The following is a 27311-nucleotide window of genomic DNA, read 5'->3' as shown; positions in this document are numbered from 1 at the left end:
GGTAGACAGCAAACAAAGCATGTAAGTATGTAGGATGGTGCACTGGGCAGCAGGCATTTTGAAAGCAGAAAGACGCGGAGGTGGGGGGCGGTATCATCTGCTGGTGGGCCGTGAGGGGGGTCTCGTGGAGGAAGCAGCTCGGAGCCCAGAGCACAAGGCTCCCTGTCTCGCCTACCAAAGCGGGTTAGCAGGACCAGTTCCAAGCGACTGCAGCCTCAGTGGGTGTGGAGGCAGCTTGGTTATTCTTAGCAGCGTGTTAGGGGAAGAAAAGGTCCTTTGGACAGCCAGGGCTCCTGACAGCTCCTACAGACAGGGTCCAGACCACAGGGTCCCCCGCTGCCAAGTCTGGCTCAAAATTCTTTCCGCCTGAGGTGGTGGGGAATGTGGAGAATGTGGGGTGCGTCCTAGGGGCCCCTTCACTGGAATTCCTGGGCACTCTTGCCATGGTGGTGGTCGGGAGTCGTGGGGGCCGCTCAACCCACCAGGCCTGCAGCAGGACCCTCAGGACCCCCAGGTCCCTCAGACTGGCACCCTGTGGCCTGCTCACATTTCTCTCTTCCCACAGGAATGCTCGCCTCCCTTGGGCTCTGGCCCCAGGGTGGGTGGGAGTTGCTTCAAAGGTCCTCCAGACCCAGCCTCGCTGAAGTATTAGAAGATTGTAGAAGAGCAAGACACAAATAATACTCAACCTTAACCTTCACGTCCCAGCTTCATCAGGGAGGCAGCCAGCAGAATGACGACAACTTAGACGGGCTGGAGCCCTGCTTGGGTGTCTCTAACGAGCTGCGTAGGTTTGCCCAGCTGACCATAAGCCCTATACAGTGAGATCTCTGTGGGGCTGACTTCATAAGTCCATTTCTTAGGACAAATCGGTAGTGTCTGATAAACTGCAACCGTGAGCCTTGCGCAGTATGACTCTTAGGAGCTGAGAGAACCAGGCGACATCTTTCTGTAGTCCTGGTGGTTTAGGACATTACAGTCAAGTCAGAAGGATCCTGCGGGGAAACCTCAATCTTCTCCTTACTACCCACATGGTCAAGAACTCTGGCCTCTCGTCTGTGGAACGGGAGCCACACAGACGTCGCTGCACACAACTGTGCCTTGAAGGAGGGCTGATTTATATGGTTCTGAGGCCAGTCTGGGCTGTGCAGTGAGTTTAAGCTAACGAGCTACAGAGTGAGAACTTGTCTCAAAAAAAAAAATCCTTAAAATGGGGCTGGAGAGATGGCTCGGTGGTTAAGAGCACTTGTTGATCTTCTGGAGAGCACAGGTTTGGTTCCCTGCACCCACGTGGTGGCTCACAACCCCCGTGAATCCATACAGAGGACCTCTGTGGCCCCAGGCATACACAGAGTGCACAGACATTCATGCAGGCAAACACATCATGGTATTAAAAAATCTTCCAAAGGCGACCGAAGCAGCGGGGCACCAGGCGGCCCCCAGGCTCCACACAATGGCAATTCTGCAACATTAGCCTGCAACACTTCCTAGGCAGGCTGGGGACCTTCACTTTTGAGACTTTCTCCGGGGAAACTTGTCTACTTTATCACAGTGTGAGGCCACCCAACACATCAGCCCAGGCCTCATACCAGGGAGCCTGAGTCAAGCGGAGCAGTCGATGACCCCAAGCTCTGCATGTAGGAGCCTTTCACCCCCCTCGACCCTCTCTGTGCCTGTCCTGGTCACTCGTGCTCACTAAGGTTTTGGGGTGTGACCGGTCCATAAACAGGAAAGACTTGTGGGCCCAAGGAGCTCTCCATCCTTGAGCAAAGTCCTTTGCTTTCTGTGTACTGTGCGTGTGATATCTCTCTCTCTCTCTCTCTCTCTCTCTCTCTCTCTCTCTCTCTCTCTCTCTCACACACACACACACACACATACACACACACACACACACACACACACACACACACTGTGCTGAGAGGACCCGACTCCCAGCTTCTGCACCTGCTCTGGGCAGGGCACACACACCTCTGTTTACACATTTCACGTGAGGTTGGGGATTGTGGAACGAGACACTTAACTGTCATGGGAGAGAAAAAATAAGGAAAATAATTTGAAGGATTATTGAGTGCCAAAGCCCAGAACGACTGAACAGGATGTCGGAGAGGATTTCAAGCAGAAAGGTCAAAATCTGCAATTTAAATGTGGAGATGGGGCGCCTTTCCCTGGTTATGGTTGAGACTCCAATTAGTAGACACGTGGTGTGAGACGAGGTATGTGTGTATGTCTACATGTGCGTGTGTATGTCTGTACGTCTCCGTCTGTGCATGTGTCTGTGTCTATGTGTGTGTATGTGTCTGTCTATGTGTGTGTGTCTCTGTGTGTTTGCCTGTGTCTATGTGTGTGTGTGTCTGTGTCTATGTGTGTCTGTATGTGTCTCCACCTGTGCATGTGTCTGTGTCTCTGTGTGTCTGTCTTTGTCTATGTGTGTGTCTGTGTTTATGTGTTTGTGTCTATGTGTGTGTGTCTGTGTCTATGTGTGTCTGTATGTGTCTGTGTGTGTCTGTATGTGTCTGTTTGTGGTCTATATTGTCTTTGTGTGTCTGTGTTTGTTATCTATATGTGCACCTGTGCGCCTGTGTGTGTGCCTGTGTGTGTGCGCCTGTGTGTGTGCCTGTGTGTGCGCCTGTGTGTGTGCGCCTGTATGTGCGCCTGTGTGTGTGTGCCTGTGTGTGTGTGTGTGTGTTGATCTACAAGCTCACTGCTGCATCTCAGGTTCTATCACCGTTTTGTTTCTGAGAAGGGGTCTCACTGGGACCTGGGTTTACAAATTTCCAGATTGGCCGCCATGATGGGATCCTTCTCCTAGGGAGGCAATTACAAACTCGCAGCACAACAACCAGCTTCTTCATGTAGGTGCTGGAGGTTCTTGTACATCATCACCTCAGCCTGTACTTTATTTTTATTTTATTTTGTTTGAGACAGGGTCTCTCCACGTAGCAATGGCTGGCCTGGATCTTACTACGTAAACCAGCCTAACCCCAAATCCTTAGTGGTCCAACCTGCCTCAGCCTCCCACGTGCTGGGGCTAACAGTGTGCACCACAACACCGGCTTCCGACTCTTACAGAGAAGCTCAAGAGTGTCAGACCTCAGCCACCATGCTTTGTTTCGTGGAGGCCTGCCGAGCCTTTGACATAAACAAAGAACAGAAAGTCATACACATAAAGTGCTATATATATTTATATTTTATATATGCGTGACTACAGTGCATACATATATAGGGTCTGGGTTCTACGTGGGCTTCAATTGGCTTTGGCGTGATTTCCACAAGGGGCTGAGTTTCCCCTGGAGAAAATAAGAAGTAGTAAAGATACTCTGAGGTTTCGAGATAACGTGCTCTGTCTCTGCCAGCGTTGTGAGGCACTGTTGGCTATTAAAAGTGTGTAAATCAAAGTGTGCACACTGGGGCTAGAGTGATGGTTCAGCAGCAAGCGGTGCTCAGAGCCCTGAAGTTTGGATCCTAGCACCTACATCAGTGGCCCATAGATGCCTCAACCCAGCCCCAGGTGTGGCATATCAACCTCCTCCACTTCTGTGGTGTGGGGTCCGGGAGGCTCAGTGCGCACAAGGCTGAGAGTTGACACAAGACCATCAACACCTAGGCCAGCCAGAGCAGGGGGCAGGGGGCTCAAGAGCAGCCAGGCTGGCCTCACATGGGGCTGGAGAGATGACTTGTCACATAAACGTGACAAGGACAGAATTCAGGTCCCCAGCAGCCACATTAAAATAAATAAAGGAAGCAGCCATGGTGGCACACACTGAGAATCCCAGCTATGGGAAGGGCAGGGACAGGAGAATCCTTGGCGTCCTCTGGCCAGTCAACCTGACAGGATCCGTGAGCCCCAAGTTCAGTGAGAGGCTCAATTCCCCCCAGCCCCCCAAAATAAGGCAGAGAGTGGCTAAGGAAGAAGCCTGATGCCAACCTCTGGCTTCAAGTCACCCACACACATACACACACACACACAGAGGGGGGCAGCCAGGAGTGGAGAGAAAGCTGAGGATACAGCGCAGGGGGAACACTTCCTAACACATGTGAATAGAAAGAAAGAAAAGTTGAAACTCTGGAACAAAGGTATGTTGTAATTAACCACAGGATCACACACAGGTGGACTTACCCCGTCCCCACGATTAGGAGCCTTCCTTCCCTTGGCCACTCCCCTGTCTCACTGCCCAGCCTGGCCTGGCCTGTCAGCTCGCTCTCTGCCTCAGAGTCATCCCTACCATGATTCCGTTCCTTCATGACGTCCTGTGCCTGGCTCACAGGACACCCTTCCAGTCCATCTGTTAGAGCAGACCACGGGGCTGTCAAGTGCACGTGTTTCCCTGTTTTATTTATCTGCTCCCCGTCGATGGGCACTCAGGTTGAGTCCACACCTTGGTTCTCCTGTGATGGCCGTGGAAGTGCACTATCCCTGAAACAGACTGAAGTTCCTGGAAGCGTGGCTGCTGGGTGCAGCTCTGTGTTCATAATGGCTGTGCCGTTCCACATTTGCTGTGAGGGTCTCTGCCCCTTCCTACACTCGCTGTTTGCTTTGATGGCACCCATCCCGATGTGTGTGCGTGTGTGTGTGTGCGTGTGTGTGTGTGTGTGTGTGTGTGTGTGTGTGTGAGAGAGAGAGAGAGAGAGAGAGAGAGAGAGAGAGAGACTACAATGTGGTATTTACCCCTGCTGATTAATGGCCCCCACGCCTTTTCATACAAATTGGTTGAATGAACATCTTTTTCAAAACTCCTTGTCTATTTCTAATTGAATGATTTGTTTTCTTGCTTCAGGTTTTTAAATGCCACTTAATTTTATTTTAAATAGCTGTGGGTGCCTAGTGGCTACTGTACCAGACAGCCTAGCTCCATGCTGGCAAAGGGTCATAAGCATAGCTCTTAGCAGTGTCCTTGTGGCTCAGCAGAGAGCTGTCCACACTGGGGCCTTAGTAAACATTTGTAGATGACGCTGCCATGTGATAGAACTGGAGGAGGACTTCAGCCACTACAGAACTCTATGGCTATAAGCCACTAAATTCTACCCTGACCTTGAGTCTGCCAGACACCTACCAATTGGCTCTTTTTATCCAACAGCAGAAGGTGGGAGACCATCACGCACCCCTTGGGACCTTCAAACCTAGAGTCCAGGATCACCAGAAATATACCTGCTTCCCATCAAGAGTTGTTCCCCAACTGACTGAACAATTCCAGGATGAACGGTGTGGCCAGGGCTAACGGAGTTCTAAGGCTGACCCAACAGGGCTCGAGGGCATGACTGCACACCCAGGGCTGAGAATCTGGGGTTCACTCCAGCCCAGCCGTAACTTTGTGCTGAGATTATGCAACGGCTGTTAAGTTGCCTGGCAATGTAGGAGATTCCATTGGACACACCGGTTTCTTCTGATCGCTCATGTTATTGGGAAGGTAGGATTACAAAAATGGAAGCACCCCAATTCAGGGCACAATCTGAAAGGGCAGGCTGGGCAGGTGCATGCTGGGTAGGGAGGTGGAAGGAAGGCAGAGGGCAGGAGGTGACTGCAGCCGAAGAGTGGGAAGGAGACATGAGACCAGACACAGAAGGCCCCGTGAAGGCCCCGTGTACTGGGAAAGCATCTGGGCTCAGCTGTGGGTACCAAAAGGCATCTGGGGGAGCCTCAACAGGGACAAGATGTAGCCCCAAATGTTTTCTTCAAAGGTGGGGGATGTCTCAGGTCCTTCCAGAGTACCAGTGTACCCCCCTCTTTGGCTCCTGCCTACAGCTTGGCCCTGGCTGGCTTCAAGTTCCAGCCCTGTGACTAACATTTATCATGCAGGCAGGCAGGCAGGCAGCCCAACTTTCTCTGGGCTTCAGTTTTCCCATCTGGAAAAAGGGTGGGAATTTGTTCCTTGCCCAACAACAGTAATACTGAGAGGCAAAGCAGACATGATGATTCCTGATGGGTAGGCATAAGACGGCCATGGAGCCAGAGCCCAGCAAATACTGCCTCTGTTAACCAGCAGAGGTTCCCAAGGGCATTTACAAGGAGGAGGGCTGACCAGTGAGGGCAGGAGAGACGGCAGCAGCCCTGTGACTGACCACACCAACTCAGCCAACTCTGAGGTAAAAGCCCTGTAGCCCATGCCCCCACGGTTCTCTTTCCTCCGAAGAGATTGGTGCGTCCAAATTGGAAAATGCCAGAAGGAGGTCAGCCCAGTGTCTCTCTGGAGAGAATGCGGACCTTGTTAAGGTGCCTCTGGGGTTCACCCATTAGCCTGGCTCATCAGCCACAAGGCCCTATGGGAAATTTCCATGAAGAATCAGGACATCCCAAGCCTGTTATCCTTGTGTTCCGTGACTTTGGGGAAGTCAGTTCACCCACGGGGCCGCCAGTATCTCTATTTGCAAGGTGCAATTAAATTAACAGATCTGAGAGCTTCATGGTCACATGACTGTGGCTGTGGTTTGGGTCCCTAACAATGTGGAAATCCTCTGGAGAACATCAGCTAGCAAGAACAGGGGTGGACTCACCTTCCATGGAAGGCTGCAAGGATCAGTCTCTGAGGCTGACCCTCTCTGCTCTCCGTAAGGTGTATGCAGGTGCTTCACAGTGGTTATAACCCGTCCCATTTACAACAGGCACAAGTGTCTGCTTTCTTCATGGGGAAACCGAGTCCAGAGTGTGAGGCAACTTTCCTAAAACCACGTAGTGAAGTAGACCTGAGTCTAAAACTTGAACCTGGATCTGACATCTGAACCTTCATTTGTAGCATCAATATACACCGCCTAGAAAGGACAGACACCTTCAGGAAAGGTGTGTAGGTGAACAGATGCAGGTTGGTCAGCAGCATCGGCTGTCTGAGCACCTACTTAAGCCAGACTGCTATGGGGACAGGATTCCCCTCCCTGGTGCAGTCTAGAGACCAGCGGAGAAAACAGCCACACAGGATAAGCATAACAGATAACAGATACCCAAGAGATGCTCCCCCGCAACCAACAAACGGATACTTTACTTTTTCTCTGGAAACTCCTGCTCTGGGGATGCAGAGAGATGTGAGCCAACCCCCCACCCAAGACTCTACCCACTGGGCAGTCTGCCCTGCAGCTCCGTTGGCACCGGGGTCCTTCCAGAACCCTCTGCCCTCCCTCTTTCCTTCCTTTGTTCCTCCCTCCCCACCCTCACCCCGCATCCTTCCTCTCTGTTCCTCAATGCCTGACCAGACAGACAGCCTGAACTCCTCCTTTCTGGGCTGCTTCTCCCTGTAGCTTCCCCCAGACACCTCCTGCAGGCAGACACAGGGCTGCTGGGGTCAGGCTCACAGTGAAGCCTGACAAGGGTGGGAAGGAGAAAAAGCCCCTTCTGGAGGCTGAGGGCGCAGCTGTGTGAACCAGTTCAAAAACCAAATGATGTGACTTCCCGAAGACAACTCATTTGAGCGTTGTAGGCCTCGGTTTCCCTCCTTGCTATCCCAGGGCTGTGGAGTGATGGGAGGGAACGAGAAGAGGCAAGTTTATGGTTCTGAGCGGGGAACTGGCTGTGCACCTTGCCGGGACACAGGGCGTCAGTGCAATGCGGGGCAGAGTGGGACGGTGGAGCTCTGGGCCGAGGAAGCCCTCTGTTCTTAGACTCCCATGATCCTCCTGCTGAAATCAGACCTGGGGGCCCTGGCCTTGTTCTTGCCCACAGCGTGGCCCTAGCCAAAAGGTCTCCCTTACAGATATTCTGGCTATGGTGTGTGGTGTCACAGTGGCCAGTGCCATTATCTGGGTCATTTGATCCGGGGAATCTGCCAAATCAGATAATTTGGGCAGCCAGCCTGTCTCTCTAGATCACATGTCCCAGTCCTGGCTCTCGTCCCCACCTGCCCTGGTGCCCCAAACACAATCCCCCTCTCAGGTAGCTGGAAAGGAGCCTGTAGCATGGGAGTTCACGGCCAGTGCTGGGAGAGGGGGCTTATTTAGCCTCCTATGCCACCTCCCCATCAGCTAGTCTATCCAGGGTGGCGATTAAAGCCTCTGTAACCAATAAAGTTTAAAATACTGGAACTTGCAATTTTTTTACACTTATAAACTGTTTTTAATGGGACCGGTAGGAAGAGTACAGGTTCAGGCCTTTCTCAAAGAACACACCTACAAAGCCAGCCAGGACCCGGGTCACAGCCACCAAGTCCCTGTTTTAACCTCAGTATCTAACAGCGTCGCACTCAAGTGTGACCCCTGCCCCAGTTCTAAGGCTTCTGAACTCCATACAGAAACGGCAGTAAAGTTAGGAACCAAAGTGGGTCTGCCTCCTTTTTTTGGATATTATATTTGTGACATTGGTCTGTGTACTCCTGACAGCCACAGTTTGTGATCGCTGTTGTATAGTGTTCCGGCCATGTGTGACTATAATGGATCCTACTGTATTCCTGTTTTAAGACATAACCATGTGTGTTAAACATATTAATTAATTAATTGCTTTTCACACTGCTGTCTAGACACCTGAGAAGACGCCTTGGGGGCTTGTTTTGGCTCACAGGTTGGAGGGATGGGATGCCCCCCATCAGCATAGGAAAGGCGAGTCAGCAGGAGGAGCTGCAGGTTACATTGTATCCAGAGCCAGCAAGCAAGGAGACCAAACAGGAAGTAAGGCCTCAGGACCCTCATCTCCTTCACCCGTGCTTCACCTGCAGGTCCAGGCCAGCTAGGAACTACGTGTTCAAACACCCCCCAGTTTGAGTTTGCTATGTTGCCCCGACTAGCCTCAAACTCAAACTCTAGATCCTCCTGCCTCAGCCTCTGGGAGGATAGCGCTGGGATCACGGGTGCCCACCACACTGGCACTGCGTTCTCTTTCTCATACACAACAGTGGCGTGGACACCATTTGCTCTGCGCCTGCCATCAAAACAGAAACATCTCATGGGAACTCTGAATGTGCTCGCATTCCAGGGCAGTGCTCTCACTTGCCAGGGCTGTCAGCCGCCACCGACATCACTCTGATTGCAGGTCACAGTGTGCCTCGTGCGTGCACAGTCAGCGGCAAACTGCACAAAGATGCCTCTCAATCTGCACGCAATCCTTGTGAGCTGGGAATTATTATCACTATTTGTAGAACGCCGAAGCCCAGAGAGGGTCATTAACTTCCCCAAGGCTGCCTAGCTGGCGAGTGTCAGGACCTGAGCTCTGTCCTGGGTGTAGCTGACTCCACAGTCCTCTGCCACCAGGACAGTCCCCTCCTTCCACTACAATGCCATCAAAGGGAGTTACTCACTGCTGGACATGACCCTCTCCATTCTTGTACATTCTTTCCATTTGCCTTGGCTACACCCAAAATTAGAGCAAATTCTATTTTTGGAGGCCGTGCTTCGAATGACAATGACGCATGGGCCGCGACTCGTTCGTTCTGTGAGCGTAGCTCGGGGGTGTCATCTGATCTTGCATGAGAAACTCTCTGACATCACCATTTGATCTTTGTGATCCATTTCAGAGGCTGCCATCTTGCCTGGGTCTTTATTCCTACAGCAGATTCTGGCTTGACGCAGCAAACCCTGAACTCTCGAAGAAGCCTATGGAAGGCCATGGCCAGATCACAGTCGGGACGAGCCGAGACTCCCCTCCTTCCTGGGTCTGTGGTCTTTAAACTCCACAGATACAGCCGCTGCTCATTCTGCATAGCCAGTCACTTCTCACATGTGAAGACTAGCAGTGGGGCTAAACCGCTCTTGTGGGAGTCCTGGCTACCCCAAGACACAAGCCCAGAAAGAGCAAGAATGGTGCTGGAAGACCCATCACCCTCAAGCAGCTTCTGGCTGTGCCCGTGAGGGTTCTTTCAGAGCATTTTAACTGAGCATCCTAGTCAGTGTTACTACTGCTGTGATGAGACACCATTACCAAGAGCAATGTGGGGAGGAAGGGGCTTCCACTTCCACATCACTGTCCATCACTGAAAGAACCGATACAGGGAAGGAACCTGGAGGCAGGAGGTGATGCAGAGGCCACGGAGGAGTGTTGTTTACTAGCTTGTTCCCCATGACTTGCTCAGTCCGCTTTCGTAAAGATCCAAGAACCCAGGGATAGGCTGGGCCCTCAACCATTGTTGAAATAAGAGCGGCGGGGCTGCGTCCCCAACACCCCGGCCACTTGGCTAGCTCATGCCCGAAATAACAACACACAAACTGTATTCATTTAAGAACTGCTTGGCCCATGAACTCTAGCCCTTACAGGCTAATTCTCGCACCTGGACTAGCCCATTTCTAATAATGCGTGTAAGCACCCCAAGGTGCGCTTACCGGGAAGATTCTAGCCTCCGTCCATCCTGGGAGAGTGGAGCATGGTGTCTGTGCTCCGGAGAGCAGAGTCTCTCCGGGAGCAGAGCAGAATCTGACCTCACTTCCTCTTCCGTCCAGAATTCTAATTACTCCTCCCACCAATGCTTTAACCTATGAGGCCAAGCAGTGTGTTTATTACTTAACCAATGAAATCAACAGATTGATATATGACACTCCCACATCAAACCATCAATCACGAATTAAGAAAATGCCCTATAGGCTTGCCTATGGCCTGATCTTATAGAGACATTTTTCTCAATTAAGGCTGCCTCCTCTCTGAAGACTCTAGTTTGTGTCAAGTTGACTTAAAACTGGCCAGCTCACTGGGCAAACCTACCCTGAATGTAATTGGTCCCATTCCACGGGCTAGAGTCCAGACAGAAGTAAAAAGAAAGATTGCCAAATAACTGCATCAGCCTCTGCTCCCTGACGCGGACTCACAGTGCCCTCGGCTCACACTCAAATAGACACTTGCCCTTCAGATTCCTTCACTGGGTGTTTTGTCCCAGCAACTAGACAGTAAGTATTAGCAAATGACAAATGCAAAATGCTCAAGACACTTGTATTCCAGGCAATGACGAGGGGGGAGGCTGTGAGAGTTCACACTTGCCTTGGTAAGTTGGCATCTCACTTTTCACTTGAAGCTCTCCACGAGGCTCAAACTCGCTCTCCCAGTCACGCCTGGCATCCCTTTCCTCTGAGGAGACTCAAGTTTAGCTCCACAACTGGCATTCAAAAACACAAGACAAGGTCTTGGGCTGGGGAGATGGCTCGGCGGGTAATGCATTTGCTGTGTAAGTGTGAGGGTCTGAGTTCAAATCCCCGGAAGCAATAGCTTACATCTGTAACCCAGTGGCCCAGAACATAAACAATAGCTTACATCTGTAATCCAGCTATGAGGTGGAAGATGGGAGAATCCCAGGAGGGTGAGTAGAAGCTGAGGACCAACACCCCGAGTCGTTCTCTGACCTCACACAGACACCATCACACAAGTTCACGTGCATGTGCACACTCAGGCAATACACACAATAATATATTACACCTAAGCCAGGTGTAGTGCTCATACCTTTAATCCCTGCACTCGGGAAGAAGAGACAGGTGGATCTCTGAGTTCAAGGCTAGCCTGCTCTACATCCAGAGATCCAGGCCAGCCAGGGCTTCATAGGGAAACCCTGTCTCGAAATCTAAAATAAATTAATGAATAAAATAAAAACATTTACACCTAGATTTTTCTAGTCATCTTTGGACCTAACCTGGAGCCACACTAGATCTGCAAACTGGGCTAATGGCATCCCAGAAGCCCCTATGTTCCACTCTTGTCTGATGAGGTCCCTTAGGGGCCTCAGCAGGAGTCATCCAGGAGCTGGGCCATTGGTCCAGGGTCACACAAGCTCAGAGAGGGAATACGATAGCCCAGAGGCCACACAGCTGAAACTCAGGGCCCATTAAAACAACGCACTGAACACCCATCAACAAAACTGCCCATTGTTGGATTTCTTTTAGCTGCCTGCCGGGCGGGCACGGGGCCAAAGCACTGAACAGCGGCGGCCAGCGCGTACCACGCTCCCGCCAGGCCCGGCCATTTGCCGCCTCGGTGCATTCGTCCGCAGCCCAGGAGCAGGGCTCAGCGCAATGCTCAGCTTGGAGCCCAGGCCTGCGGCGGGCGCGGCGGGTGGCCGGGGCGGAAGGAGTTAAGCGCGGGCGGCCGGGCCGGGCTGCGGGGAGGCGGCGGGCGCGGGAGCTCGGGCTGCAGACTGCTCCAGCAGGGCTGGGAGTGTGGGCGCCCGCGCAGCCCCAGCCTGTGCCCGGGCTCAACCTCACACAGACCCAGCCCCTGCTCTTTCGCGATCTGAGCTCCGTACCCCGCGCTGCGCCCCTCTGGGCGCGGAGACCTCGGCGCATCCCCAGGTAAGCAGCGGCCACGGTTCCCCAGCGAACCCCGCGCTGCGGAGAGGTGACAGGCGGTTCCGGGGAGATGACAAACTTTCCTCCGGCCGCGGACGCGCTTGGGGACATCCCTGGGGTCGTGAGGCTACTGGAGCAGCGGGGGGCCTTGGATTAGACTCACGCACCCCGCTGCCGGGCCAGTTCCCAGCCTGGGGAGAAGGGGCTAGCGGTACCTATGAGCCGGCCTTGGGGTGGCGCCCGCACTGGGGAACCAAGCGGAAGCCAGGGCCCCCGCAGCAGCGAGGGCTACGCGAAGCCCACTTTGCAGACTGGCTTCTGTGGGTCCTGAGGGGTGTGTAGAGGGAGACAGCCACTTACCCTATCCAAAACCCACCAGGCCCAAATGCCCTCCCAGGAGCCTCTTGACTCCTTCTGAGGCTCCCAAGGGGCACACCCCACTCCTTGAAGCTCTAGAGGGGCTGCTCCTTTAGGGAGAGAAAGAAAGAATAAAAGAAATCTAACAGAGGGAGCTGCCAACACTCCTTAATGAGAGGGGACCGGTGGCCGGGTTGCTGGTAACCTCCTGCCCAGCTGGCGGCTGGCCACTTCAGGTCCCTGAAGCTGTCCCAAACCAGAGCACCGCTCTGAGTGTGGCCACACACCTTTCTCCCTAGAGAACGCACACTTCCAAGAGGCCAGCCCTGAGTCCACACTCTGGTGGAGGACACCACTGTCCTCCATTCCTGCCTGGGGCTGGAGTCACTGGCATACTGGTTGATCTGGGCACTCTTCTGGCCATGAGCTGTGTTTGGAAATGATCCCTTGGCGTTGGATGAACCTCCTGCTGGGGCTGGGTGTCGGCCTTTGGAGAGCCCCATTGCTGGGGGTTCTTGAACCGTTACGTGAGGTTTTAAGGACGTACTGCCTTAGCTTCGGATTCTGAAGCCGACTTCCCAGGCTGCCCAAGGGCAGGCACTCCAACGGGAGTCTGTGCCAGAGATCTTGAGGAAAACCCTGCTCTGTTTTCGGAGGTAGCTTCAAACCTGTCTTTGACTTGCTGTGTGACTTAGGGCAAACCACTAGGCCTCTCTGAGCTCAGCTGCTGTTTCTCTTAAGAAGTAAGACCATGTACCCTCAGAGATCCCCATTCAGGCCACTTTGTGACCCTGAGCAATGTGACAGGTGGGATTTTCAAAATCTCGGGGCATATGTATGTGCGCGAGCGTGTACACATGTGTGGGGGGTGGGGGGAGTGCATGTTAGTGTTTAAGAACCCAGGTCTCAAAGTAGATCTGGGTGGCCCCTGGCCACTGCTCCACTGAAAAGTAAGAGTTTATAGTTCCTACTTCAGAAGGTGCCAGGAGCACTGGCTGGGATGATGCCGGGAGCACTTGTCTCAATCTGACCGAGTAAGGAAGCAATGGGGATGCCTGTTTGGAGGTCTTGTGCACGGATCCTGGGAACCGTTCCCCCACCGAGGCTTTCCTAGAACTCGGAGTATCCTGAGTCTCCAATCGCAGGATACCTGCAGTCCCCGCCCCTTCGCCCCTTCTTGATTCCTTTTAAAACCGCTGCTGGACCAGCTGCTCCCAGTGGGGAGCCCAGGGCAGTCTGGGAGGGCTGGATGCACCCAGCTGCTGCGTCGTCATGACAACGGGAGATGGAGGTAAGCTGTCTCCATGGCTTCAACTTTGCAGCTGTCTAGGGACCCAGGGCAGGGACGTTCTGTCTGTTCCGGGTCAGGCATCCAGTCCGCCTCGGGGCTGGGCATGGCAAGCTGCTGTTCCGGGCAAGAACAACCAACGCCAGGAGAAGCGTGCTTGCTGGATCTGCGGTGGGGGTGGGGCAAAGCCAGAGACTGCCGGGAGAGGGGCAGTCTGACTGGTTGCGAAGCCTCCCAGGGTCGGCTCTGGGTTCTTGCTGACGCTGTGGGTGGAAGAGCAGAACGTGTCCTGCATGGATGGACGTGGCGGGTGCAGCTTGGGGTTAGATCCACCGAGCGCTGGTAGAGTTGGTGCGGTAGAATTTCAGGACGCTGGGAAATGAATAGTTTGTCCTCCTGGTGGACTGGGGGGGGGCATGTGTGAAGGAACACATGTGTAGTCGCTGCAGTTGTGTGTCTATTTAGTCATGAGTGCACCAACCACGTGTGCGTGCACGTGTCTGAACAGCCAGGGTGAACTTGACACCTAATGAACATGTGTGCCCATGGGTTTATGGATATGCATGCTGTGTGTGCTTGCCTCTGAGAGAACAACTACCTGTGGGTGTGCATAAGGAAAGGGAGGTGAGTGTACTATGCACTTGGGGACACACATGTGGCTCTCAGGCCTGTCTGTACATGTTTAGAAGCACAGCCTGACACACTGGCTTGACCCTCTCTGGGTTTTATGAATCTCTGCATTTACATCTCTGCAAGCCTCTGCATATGAATTTTGAAGCTTGTGAGTATCACGTCCCTGCACATATGTGTGTTTGTATCAGTGTGTGCCTCCGTGTTCCCATGCACATGTGTGTACACAGACATACATGTGAATGTGTGGAACATTGCATTCTTGGTTTTTTCATGTGTGTGCATCTACAGTGTCCACTTGAATGTGCCTGTGTTCTCTGGAGTGCCTAACTTTTACATACATCTCCTGCACTGAATGTACCCAGGGTATCAGGTTGCAACATCTTGCATGTCATTGTAGTCTTTGCCTGTGTGCGACTGTGTGGCTTCTGTATGTGCCTTGTGTGTGTGACTGGGTGGCTGTGGAGATGTGGACATGTGATGGAGCGAATACCAATCTCCTTGTGCCGCCTCTAAGCTTGCTGAGACAGTGTTTGTGTCCCAGGCACCCCGGAGCACGGTGCCTTCCCAGCCTCCCTCATCACCCACACGCCTGAGTCTCTCTCGCCAGAAGTCCCCACCGAGGACAGTTGCTGCACACACCCCCAGATGCTGAGAGCACAGGTATGCATCCAGGCAGAACATCTGAAAGCAGGCAGCCCCGATGTGCCGAGCATCTCCACAGCGCTTCTAATTAGGAGCAACTTGTTTCCCTTAAATAAACAAATCAAGTGAGGAAAGAAATTGCTGGAGATTAATGGCTCCCCGGAGCAGGTCCAGATGTTTGGAAGGTGGGAACTGGGGTGAAACATGAGCTGGATCTTTGGTCCCGGAGACTGAAAGAACATCTGCTCAGGATCCTCTTGGCATGGAGTGGGGTGAAAGTGAGATGCCAACTAGGAGGGCACAGGCCCTTCCCCAGCCTGGCTGGTGCAGGGCTGTGGGATACACATGTGTACACAGACATACATGTGAATGTGTGTCTCCACCCCCTCTGCATCGACAGCCTTGGCCCTGAGACCTCATTTGCTGCTTGTCTCACTCGAGGGTCAGGCAGTGTTTGCACTCTGTACCCCATGGTTGGTCCAACCCCATGTCTGTCACTGCGCATTAGAAGAGGCGGGAATGCCAATGCGTGTGGCCTGTGGTTGTGTGTGAACCTGGCTGACAGGGCTTGTCTTGCGCGACTGCTGCCTCCCAAACCTGGTGCTGCCTCAGGGAGGAGCAGAGTTCGGTCTGGTCACAGATGAGCTGGAGAAGCCACTGGGGCTTGTTTGATATGCACCATCACTGTGGTCCTAGCTGAGAGACAATGGTGGCCACTAAGTGCGTTTACCTTCTTGACCCTGTCTGACCCTGGTGTTCTGTGTAGAACCACCCAGTGTGCTGCTGGTGGTGGCCATCCCAGCCCCACCTGCTCTCCGCTCAGTCCAACACAATGACACTAGCGTTTTCTCAGCACACACCACATACTTGACACAAATGTCACCTGTCACTTGTGGGAGCCCTATGAAAGTTTCTATTACAATCTTTTGTGAAGCTCAGAGAGGTGTGTGGATTTATCTGGGTCACACAGCCCAGAAAAAGGCCTTCCTGGGAATTCACAGAGGCCACCTGATGTCAGACGGTACATTTTAAATATGATATCATATTGCCTCCCCAGTGCCAGAAGGCAAGTCTGGCATAATACAAGTCAGAGCTCATGAGACCTTTTCTGATTAGCTCGCCTGAAGATGCATTGATGGGAACAGGTCAAGGCACAGAACAAGCCAATGTTTGTATAAATGTGAGGGAAATTTCCCGATCATTCATCAGTCAGCCCATCTCCCTATCCCCCGACCCTCCTACAACCCATCCATCCATCCATCCATCCATCCACCCATCTGTCCGTCTGTTTACCTATCCGTCCATCCACTGACATATGCACTCACCGTCTACTCAGCAATCAATCACACACATATTTATCCACCTATTTGGTGTCAGTATTTGCTGATCCCAGTGTTTGCTGGGCTCCCCTGGGTGACGTGTTCTGTGTTGGTCACAGATGTCACAGTGATGTCCTCAAGGAGCTCATGGAGAGGTAGAAGGGTCTGGGCTCTGGAGGAACCTGAGATACCTGAGGCAGGGATGTCCAGTCTCCACCCCTTCCGGAAGGAGCCCTGGTCTCCCAACACTGACGTTTGTGTTTTGTGATGGAGGACATGTTCACTAAGCCCTCGGCGAGCACCCAGCACAGTTCACACCACAATAGATGACAGTCCTCCTCTCCTTTATACAGCAGACAGCCAGATGGCACAGAGCAGAACTGTCCGGGGAGGGTAACCCTTTGTTCTGCTCAGAACCCAGTCTTCCTGGATCAGGACTTCCCATGCTAAGTCTGGAAAAGCTCCCTTCTCCTCAGCCCAACCCCAGAGGAGGAGCCAGACTCTGCTCAGCAAGACCCAGAAGAACAGGAAACTGGTAAATCAGGCTCATGTTCGTTTTTGTAAATAAAGCTTTATTAGCACACAGCTAGGTCCGCTCATGTGAACTCTATGGGAGTTCTGAGCAGCGCTAAGCGGGGCAGAAAGCATCTGAGTTTCACGGTCCATAGTGTTTACTGTTTGGACCCTGCTAGAAAAAAAATAATCACTGACCCCCGACCCTGCCCAAACTCCTCCAGCGCCCCAAACTGTGCCCAGGGAGAGGAGATGAGTCTGGCATTAATGAACTTGGCTGGATCACCATGGATCAGGTGGCCTCTGAGGTTCCTGCCCTGTACTGGTGAGATACTCAGAGGGCAGGAAAGACTGGCCTCTCCCGAGACTATGAGCTGTGGGCTTATTAGTTAGAGGTGGGGTGGGGTTTCTCAAGACCATGTGGACAGTGGGGGACAGTGGCTGTGATGCAGACTTCTGGGAGCACATCTGTGTCCCCTCCAGCTCTAACTCCAACAAGTGCACCTGGAAACCTCCTGAAGCTTCCAGGTTTAAATGTCCACGCTGCTAGCTCACTTGTTGGATACTGTATCATGTTCTGATTCCTCCCCAAGCTTGGTGTGGTCCTGTGAGTGGGGCGTGGTCATGTGAATGGGGCTGGCCCTGTGAGTGGGGCGTGGTCCTGTGAGTGGGGCGTGGCCCTGTGAGTGGGTTGTGGTCTTGTGAGTGAGGCGTGGTCCTGTGTGGGGGCCATGGTCCTGTGAGTGGGGCGTGGTCCTGTGAGTGGGTGTGGTCCTGTGAGTGGGGGCTAAAGGGGGAGTTCCTGAGTGGGAAGTGAAGATGGGGAAACTCCATTCAGCTTTGTCTGAGCAGATGCAGCCTCTCTGCGCAGACCCCTTCCTCTGTGTGGGCCTCGGTCTTCCCATCTGGAAAATGGAAGGGAAGAGTTGTACAGATACCCAGGAATAATCCTACAATCTGCCTTCACAGGGTCCCAACTCCCCTTCTTCTCAGTAGAGCTCTGAACTCCCCTCTCCTGGAAGCCTGGGAGGACTAGAACACTTGTACATCAGGATGGAGACGCCCTGGTCACCATTGCCTCTGAGGAAGGGGGTTGTTGACAGTGCCTGGTGCCAAAATCCCCTTTCTCCGCTTTTCCTACAGGACAGTAAGGCTCAGAGAGCTTCGTCCCCTTGCTCATGGTCACACAGCCAGTACGTGGCAGAGCTGAGGCTTAGGCCTAGATACGCCTGACCTCAGAGTCTATGTCTCGTGTCCTCCGCTGTGAAGACCCTGTTTTTAACAGGTGACGATGACAAGCATTTAAGGGTCCCATAAGAGGCGTGTCGCGCTCCTGTTGTGTGTGTAGGTGGGCGAGTGCTAGAAAAACGACTTGGCCTGACCTGTGTCCCTCCAGCTGTCAGCGAAGCTGGTGGCTGAGGAGTCATGGGTGGCAGCAAAGCACACAGGGGCCCCGAGGACGGAAAAGAGCAGCAACAAAGGCAGGGCTAGGGCTGGGCTGAGCACACCAGGCTCCAGCCTTGCAGGTTCGTGGGAGGAGGCCTTAGCTCCAGGAGCTGGCGCAGCGAGGCATTCAAAACCGATGGGGTTCTCCAGCTGCCCCTCCGTGGCCTCCGCTTTGCTAATGTGACCTCAATGCCCCATCCAGTGTGGCTTTTTGCAAAACAGTGACCAGGCTCTGTATTTTTTATGTCTGTCTGTACATAGTACAGTACAAGTACAAGTAATAATAATAATAACAATAATAATAGTAAACACATGCACATATGCATACACACATGCACACTACACACATGCACACACCATGTGTGCACACACATACACACAACTATGTCACTCAGAGCAGACTCCTCCTCTTCACTCTTTCATGTGTCCCCATTTGTCCTGGACATTCAGCCACACCTAGGACAGGGACACTGTCCCATGTCACTGGCAGCACGGTGTGGGGACAGAGCCTCCGTGTGCTGCTGCTCAGTGTCTGCTTCCTTTCTTTACCCACTGTCTCTAATAAGCTTGGTGACCTGGTTCTCAACATGACCATGTCTAGAGGAACGAATGAGGAGCGTGTGGGATGGTGGAGGAGGTCCAGCTGGGCATGACAGCCGGCAGCCCTAGGACATGCATGGCTGAGGACTTTGAAGAAATAAGAGGCAGGAAAAAGAGGCACGGCGCTGGAGAGGCCTCTGGCGGGGAGCAAAGGACCCTCCTCAGCTTGTTCTTAACTTGTTATTACAGGACAGGCTTGGTGGCCAGGGTGTCAGCCCCAGGCAGAGCGAAGGGCAAGGAGTCTACAGGGATGGAATTAAGCTGCTATGGAATCTGACACCCAGGGAGACTTGTCGGAATGTGAGGTTTTGCTTCCCACCACATTAGGTCAGTGACATCTGCCTAACTGTACCCAGGGTCCCAGAGCCCTACCACCTCTCGCTAGCTGGCCAATGTCTGAGCCCCGTACCTTAGTCTTGTCTCTTGTAAGTGGGACGGTGGCATGTGCCTTCTCCTGGGGCCATAGGGACACTTAGTAAGTCCGTTCTCACAAACCTCCAGCACAATGCTTGGCTCGGATCAAAAACCCACGTAGAGCTCCTAGCCAGATGCCCAGACAGGACACAGCTGGCTTAAAATAGCAGAGATTTGTGTGGATCATGGTGAGTAGAAACCTAAGCAGCCAGGAAAAAGACACCAGTGAAAGAACGAATCTTCCCAACTGGCCGTGGCCTCGGACCAGGTTCAGCCCGTTGCCGTGTTACGAAGAGGGAGAAAAATGAGATGCATGTCTCCATGTGCTCACCACCTCCGCCTTGTGTCACAGCAGAGACGCAAGGAAGCGTCACATACCCTGGGCTCGTCTCTCAGCTGTGTGGCCGTGGGCCATTGAATCAATCCCTCTGAGGCTCAGCATCCATGTTCATCAAGTGGAAGAGAAACTTTGACAAGGCCAGTCACTATATACACCATGGTCACCATCCCATACCTCAGTCTCCCCATCTGTAAAATGGGGATGATGAGCTTGTGTTGCTAAGCAATGTCCCCTCTTGGTTAGATGTTGAAATATGAGCGGCGGGGCTGCGTCCCCAACACCCCGGCTGCTTGGCTAGCTCATGCCCGAAATAACAATACACAAACTGTATCCATTGAAAGAACTGCTTGGCCCATGAACTCTAGCTCTTACAGGCTAATTCTCGCACCTGGACTAGCCCATTTCTAGTAATGTGTGTAAGTACCCCAAGGTGCGCTTACCGGGAAGATTCTAGCCTAAGTCCATCGTGGGTTGCAGCTGCCTGGGAGAGCAGAGCATGGCGGCTGTCTGGTCCCTCTGGAAGCAGCGCAGAGTCTGACCTCACTTCCTCTTCCGCCCAGAATTCTATTCTGTTTATTCCGCCCACCTATCTTTTAACCTATCAGGGCCAGCAGTTTCTTTATTGCTCAGCCAATGAAATCAACAGATTGATATGACACTCCCACATCAGTTAGAGGATGTCAGCTGAGAGAGCAAGGGTGGGGGAGGGGAGTCTCCCAGGACCCATGTCTGGCTATGAGTCTCTGGGATGAAGCTACTCTGTGCCTCCGTTTCCTGTTTTGTAAAACAGAGATGACAATGATCAGATTTGCCCAGACGGCTGGGTGAGAGTTCAATATTGAGAACAGAGCTCGGGCTGTGTCCCCGGAGCTCGGAAAGTGTGCCCCTGTCACTAGGGCCTGGCATTTCAGTCCATTCCCTGCACAGGGCAGCAGAGGGTACAGAGAACAGGAAAGGAAGGGACTCTTGGTTTGGGGACTGTTCCTAGTCATCCTCCTGAGGCTGAGAGGGGCTGGCATTTGTCCTTGTTTGTCCCTGGCTTTCATGTCAGCTCTGCCTGTCCCCTGCTTTAGGGACCGGGCCCAGGGCTAAGCTGTGGCTTCCTTCTGAGTGCCCCGGGAGTAAACAACTACCTGGGCAGCCCTCAGTATCTACCTGAAGGCTCTGCTCTTCGAGGCCAACGAACCTTTGGGTTTGAACTTGGGCAGAGCAGAGGGAAAGGGACCGAAGGTCTTCCAGGGCTCACAGGAGGGGCCACCCAGCTCTGGCATCCCAAAGCATGGGGACACTGGGACTTGGAACTGTCTATGGGCTTGCAGAGTTAATGCCTATGGTCTGGTACTAGAACCTGGGCCTTCCATGGCCTGATATGCAAGGTTCCCTCCGACTTTTGCAAGCATGTTTTCTTGCAGCTTTGTAACAAGTGACCGCGGGTGTATCAGCTTATGCAATACTGATTTAGTCTTATATTCTACAGGCCAAAGTTATAAACAAGCCAGGAGTCTGTCACCCTCTAGGAGCTCCTAAGCAAGGTCCATTTGCCCTTCTTTTCTAGCCTGTGGAAACCACCCACATCCCAAGTCTCACTGTCCTACACGATCCCACATCCATTTCCAATATCCATCTGAGTTTCATGTCTCCTCCATGTGAGGATCCCTGTGAGGACAGTGCCTGGCTGTGTGGCCTAAGCTAAGCTTGCCATGAAGAGCCTCAAACCCAGCTGGTCAATGTTGGCACACACCTTTAATCCCAGCACTCGGGAAGCAGAGGCAGGTGGATCTCTGTGAATTTGAGGCCAGCCTGGTCTGCAGAGTGAATTTCAGGACAGGTTCCAAAGCTACAGAAAAACCCTGTCTTGAAAAACAACAACAAAAAGATCCTCATTTGTAGTGAAAGGAGCAGGTAGGCCTGCTTTTCATCCCACCCGGCTCCTGCACAGCTAGCTTTACACCCAAAATAACAACACACAAATTATATTCTTTTAAACACTACCTGGACCATTAGCTCTAGCCTCTTACTGGCTAACTCTCACATCTTGATTAACCCATTTCTAATAATCTGTGTAGCACCACGAGGCGGTGGCTTACCGGGAAAGATTCAGCATGTCTGACCTGGCGGCTGGCTCCATAGCATCTCTGACTCTGCTTCTTTCTCCCAGCATTCTGTTTGGTCTACTCCACCTATCTAAGCTGCTGTCCTATCAAAAGCCAAGGCAGTTTCTTTATTAACCAATGAAATTAACACATAGACAAATGACCCTCCTCCATCACTCAAGCCCTATTCCAGAACTCCTGACGCTGTGGACATTGTCCCCATCAATTCCACGTGATGCCCCTGGGGGACTCCTCATCTGCCTTCTGTGATAACCAAGGAAGGTGGCCTTCAGGTGACCTCCTCAGGCACACACTTGCTGACTGTACACATGACATGCTAACTGAGCATTTTCTGTTATGTTGAGAGCCGTCTGTGGCTGATGGTGGAGCAGGAAGTTTGCTACTCCTGTGTCCTCAGGAAGAGTCTGAGCTCAGGGCCAATCCAGAAGCAACGACTGTATGACAACTGACAGCTTCCAGCCTGGGTCCTCAGGAACTTTTTCCAGATTCTGAGAACTCCACTGTCCTGTCCTGTTTGGCCAAGACCCCCTCTGTGGGTGGTCCAGTAAGAGTGAGCACACAGATCAACTGCGCTCACGGTATTTGTGATGACAGAAAGCCTAAATAAAGTGGGATTGTTGACAAGATCACACTCGCACGTATGCAGGCACACAAGCAGACACACGCTCATGTATGCACAAATGATGAAATTTCGACCCAGGCAACAACAGACTGTGGGTGTGCGTTTAACATCCCGAAACAAACCCTTAGACTCCACGATGATGACACGTTACTCAATTTTGTCGGTTGTTGCTGTTGGCCTTTCTGTAACTGTTCTGAGAGGAGTCCAAGGCCTCAAGTATGTGGGCAGGGGCTCTGAGTCCCCGCCACACCGCAGCCTCCTGGGTATTCATCACAAACAAACTGGAGGTCTAGAGGCCAAGAGATACCTCAATGGTCGAGGCCCCGGAGGCAGGGCAGGCACTCCAACCTCCAGCCACTCCCTTGCTGTGTTCTATTGCAATAAGATCTCACACACTACAGGGAAGAGCATCTCCAGGTGTCTGGAGTGGGGGCCGTGGGCTCCAGCAGAGCCCAGGAAGACCCCACAAATTTGTGTTGCAGTGTGAGACGTGGAAGGTAAACATGCCAGAGTCCTACATAACTTGGAAGGAGTCTGGGAGCGTACACTCCAAAGTGGAGAGCGTGCTCAGCCAGGAGTATGTGATGGGCAGGTGGCTTTCCAGAGAAAAGGGAGGTGGGGAACTGAGGCTGTCGCCAGATAGTGGGGACGGCAGCTGCAAAGGCCCTGAGGTCCCGGCTACTGGCCCATGGGCATAGGCTGTAGAGCTTTGTGAGGGGGCAGTTGATACCCCAGCAGAGCAGCAGAGTCCTCAGGGACCCTGGGGGGGGGGGTGCCTCTGCTCTCTGTCATCTGGCAGAGGGACAGCTTCTGAAGGGTTTGATTAAAGGGGATGAGATGAGATCGTGATACTGGCCAGAGCAGCCGGAAAGAAGCTGCCCTGTATGAGGGGAGTCTGCAGAAATTCCCCAGGGAGCCAGGGTACCGCAGTGGCTTCTGCTCCTGTTGTGGCCTTGGCCTTGGGGTGGGGGAAACAGGAAAAAGAGTCCAAGGAGTTTTCTAAGCTGTTGTTAGTCCCTTAAACGCCTGCCCGCCATTATCCCATTGCTGCTGGAGGCCTGTGGGCTGTCTTAACTTCTATTAACGAGATTTTCTTTTTATTAAAGGAGAGCCCCACCCTTCCGAAAAGCAACCCCCAGCTGTGTTTTGATAGAATTAATAACAGCGGTGCAGAAGTGCAGCTAAGCTTTGATTCTTCTCCTTATGGCATGGGAACGGATTGAAATAATAATTATGAATCCCATTTCTGAGCAGCCCCCTTTCCGCCCACCCTGGCACAGTGCATGGCCTAGTGAACTCTGAACACACACAGGTTCTAAGGGCACCGTGTCTCAGCTCCTGGAGGCAGAGGACAGCCCCCAGAAGCTGCAGGTTCTAGCCTTGGAGGAAGTGGGGGAGGGCAGGCCCGGTTCTCAGCTCCCAGCCCACCTCACCCCCCTCCCATGCAGCGTGGAAATAACGGTAGTGTTCACCAGTGCTGCATTCTTGGAATGCCAAGAGATAAAAATCTCAACTTAAACATTACATTCTTTTTACTCTCGGGCAGAAAGGGGAACATATCGGCTTGTGTGAGTTTTAATCCAGAGCTTCAGGCTTGACTGGATCCAGGAGCTTGAGAGCGCCACCCCCTTCCTCATCTCTCACACTTACTGGTCCTTTGGTCTGTTTTCTTCTGTGGACTTCTCTCGCAGCCCAGCTCTTTGCTTCTGGCACTGGGTCCCATCGGCACCCCCAGAACCACATCATTGAATCACTTTTAGTTCTCAAATTACAGCCACATTCTCAATCACGGTCAGCTGCTCAGGACCAACCAAAGCCTAGGGGACTGGGAGTGGGGGAGGATCGCCAGCGAGGGAGTGGCCCTCTGCGGTTTCCTAAGCCACAGACACTGGCAGATGGTCAGGGAGGGGAGAACCCCAGGGGAGAGTCAAGGCCTCCTCAGCACCAGTCATATTGAAGTGACTGACAGGCAAGCTGAGAACTTTATAAATGAAAGGAGGCTCAGCACACACAGGCTTCCCCTGCCTCAGGCACACAGCCTCAAGTGCACAGCCTGTCACTGTCAGGGTGTCACAGGACCAGGTGGGTTCTCAGCAAGGACTCAGAGCAGTGAAGAGAGCCCTCAATCTGGGCGCTCAGTCTGGACTTCACAGCTGCCCCGTGGCACCCTGGACTGGTCACTGCCCTCTGCTGTCTATGTACTTAGACGTGTGTGTGTGTGTGTGTGTGTGTGTGTGTGTGTGTGTGTGTGTGTGTAGTGTACACGTATGTGTGCCCAGGTGCCGAACACTAGCCTCCACACTGCAAAGTCAGCTCTACCTCCTCCTGTGAAAAGGGTCTTGCCAGTGTGGGGATGGGGACCCCCCCACCCTGCCCCAGTGCCCTGAAGAGCCCCAGAAACCCTCCATTGTTCTGAGAGCAGGATCATGGTGGCCTCAGGCACCTTTGGAAGTATCCAGCTTTGTGGTGGAGACTCAGCTGAGTCGAAGCAGTTGGTTTGCTGTCTGGGATTATTAATGCTCTCCCTGATTTCCCGGGATGAAGCTGCAGAGGCTGAGAATGGAGTCCATCCGCCGTGCCCTCAGGGAAGGGAGGGCTCCCTCCTGGCTGCCCTCTTTTGAGCTGTGTGCCCAAAGGGGCCTCAGTTTTCTCCCCACAGCATGGGGGTGCCAGCACATGGTAGGTACTCACTAAAACATATCCTTGCACACCACAGCCCCAGCAGCCTGAGGGAAGAGAAGCGGACCCTTCTTAACTCCCCCCCTCCCCCCCCGCGTCTTTTCCTTCCTCCTCCACCTCTCCATCTCTCTTGCTCTTCCTCTGCCCCCTCCGCACCAGGCTCTAAGTACAATTAGCACTTGTGGAACTGAGATTTTTAACTCCAGCTCCCATGAACCAGGAGGCTCTACCTCTTGTGAGGAGACCCACGGCAACCTGGGCCTAGTCTCTATGCTATAAGTGCCCAAAACAGACGAACAGGCTCTTTTATTGCAGTCTTAACTACTAATATTAGCTCTCACAGGACACAGTAAATGTGGATGTTCGCGTGTGACTGCATGTGCATATGTGAACACATATGGTGTGTATGTGTATATATGTATATGTACATGTATGTGTGTACATATTTGTGTGAACGTGTATGGGCATATGTGTGTGTGAACACGTGTGTAGTGTGGATGTATGCACGTATATGTGTGTAAATGGATGCATGCATTGCACAGAGGGGGACTACAGAATGGATGTGCATGGTATACAAGTTGCAGAGGCTGCCACAGGTTGCAAGGCTTTGGAAGGCTGAGGGAGTCTGTACAGCTGCAATAATGCGTTAAGGGAGCTGCTGCTCTGCCATAGAGCGAAGAGTCAAGTTCAGTGGCAGGAAACTGAGGCAGAAGTCCAGGTCCTGATGGACAGACAGGTGGATAGACCAACAGACAGGTCCAGGTCCTGATGGACAGACAGGTGGATAGACCAACAGACAGTAGCCTGTGTCAGTACCGAGGGGCCAAGCTAGCAAGTCCTGGGTCCTTGGTAGACACAGCCTGGATCCATGGACCCTTCCCTGGATGGTCTCTGGAGCTGAGTGTCCCCAGATGAGAAAGACTATGGGAAGCCATGGATGAGAGGCCCACCTGGGTTAGTCACCACTGGAAAGACTCAGAGTGACCAAGCCGTGCCGCGCATCCTTTCCCGTGATCCAGTTTCTCCTTAGTTCCCATTAACTGCTTCACCATCCCAGGCAGCTGCTGTCGCCGCCCTCCACACCCTCAGGGCACCCAGAGTCTGTCTGTCCGGTCCCCAGTGCTGCTCACCTGCCTAGCTCTTCCCTGCCCTTACCCTCTCTAGAGCTGCTGGCTTCCAGCAATTGCCTTCCACTTCCAGGAAGCAGTGCCAGCCAGCCTCGGGCCCTCAGTCCTCTGGGAAGAAAGGGCAGAGGGAGAGTGGTCAATTCTGTAGCATGTGCAGCAGAGATGGGCACGCTGAGAACATCTGGACACACACACACCCGCCGCCGCCCCATCACTTTCCATTTGGGGAAACTAAGGCCAAGAGAGAAGGAGATTCATCCAAGGTGCAAAGCCTCTTGGGATCAAAGTTGGGTGCCTATGTTGCCTGCCGCTCCCCGTGCTGCCCCCTCCCTGCAGTCCTGCCCTGACACTTGTACACCACAGAGCTCCTGAGCACACCAGCAGGAGGCTCAGTGGGATGGTTCCCTGGAAGTTCCTGTTTGCCTCCCTCTTTCTCTTTCTCTGTCTCTCTCTCTGTGTCTCTCTCTCTGTCTTTCTCTCTGTATCTCTGTCTCTCTCTGTCTCTGTCTCTGTCTCTGTATGTGTCTCTCTCTGTCTCTCTGTCTCTCTCTCTCTGTCTCTCTCTCTCTCTCTCTCTCTCTCTCTCTCTCTCAGCTTTTAGACAAGAAAAGCTCCTCCACAGGGGAATGGCCAATTAATTGTTCTTTTTGGCGAGATAACACTCCTCTTTTTCGAGACTGGGTTTGCTTCCCCTGAGGTCCAACCAGTTCTTTCCAGCAAGTCCCTGCCCTCCCTCCTCCCTTCCTCCAGCCTTCGCTTATACCAAAGGAAAACTGTGCTTGATAAGAGGGCCCTGGCCCCCTGGCTGATGTAACTGCCCTCTGGTCCGTCTCATGGTGCAGGGATGCTTTGGTTCTTTACAATGAGGCTTTTAGCACAGCTTCTCCTCCCCTGGGACCTCGGAGGAAACTGAGGAACTGGAGAGAGTATAAACAGAAACCAGACCCCACAAGCTTCCTTTCAAGGGAGACAGACTGGTAGACTAGACCCAGACAGCTCCAGTTTCAGAGCGCTTCAGCAAATGGCCCCTTGACTCGGTTTCCCCG

The 27311-nt window shown here is 52.9% G+C and overlaps 1 protein-coding gene and 1 long non-coding RNA gene across 6 annotated transcripts in view; one reads left to right on the top strand and one right to left on the bottom strand.

The window, feature by feature from the left end:
• The window catches only part of LOC126488022 (uncharacterized), a 39845-nt gene extending 29542 nt beyond the window's left edge, over positions 1 to 10303 (bottom strand). For 2 of the 3 annotated variants that reach the window (XR_007588558.1, XR_007588559.1), the window contains exon 1: positions 10228 to 10287. This is a non-coding gene — a long non-coding RNA (uncharacterized lncRNA). Of the gene's footprint in view, positions 1 to 10227 lie in introns of all 3 variants that reach the window. The other variant, XR_007588560.1, reaches the window with a different exon arrangement.
• Positions 10304 to 11861: 1558 nt separating this feature from the next.
• Positions 11862 to 27311, top strand: part of Wscd2 (WSC domain containing 2) — a 90021-nt gene continuing 74571 nt past the window's right edge. The window contains exon 1 of one of the 3 annotated variants that reach the window (XM_050121135.1): positions 11862 to 12174. The gene's annotated coding sequence lies outside the window, so the exon portion shown is untranslated. The remainder of the gene's footprint in view (positions 12175 to 27311) is intronic. The other 2 variants (XM_050121136.1, XM_050121134.1) reach the window with 2 other exon arrangements.

Source organism: Alexandromys fortis, unplaced genomic scaffold (assembly GCF_014885135.2).
Source record: "Alexandromys fortis isolate MF-2015 unplaced genomic scaffold, M_Fortis_MF-2015_v1.1 scaffold_197, whole genome shotgun sequence".
In the NCBI taxonomy this organism is placed as follows: domain Eukaryota; kingdom Metazoa; phylum Chordata; class Mammalia; order Rodentia; family Cricetidae; genus Alexandromys; species Alexandromys fortis.
The sequence above is the reverse complement of the archived record's forward strand: the minus strand, read 5'-3'. Positions and strand labels throughout refer to the sequence as shown.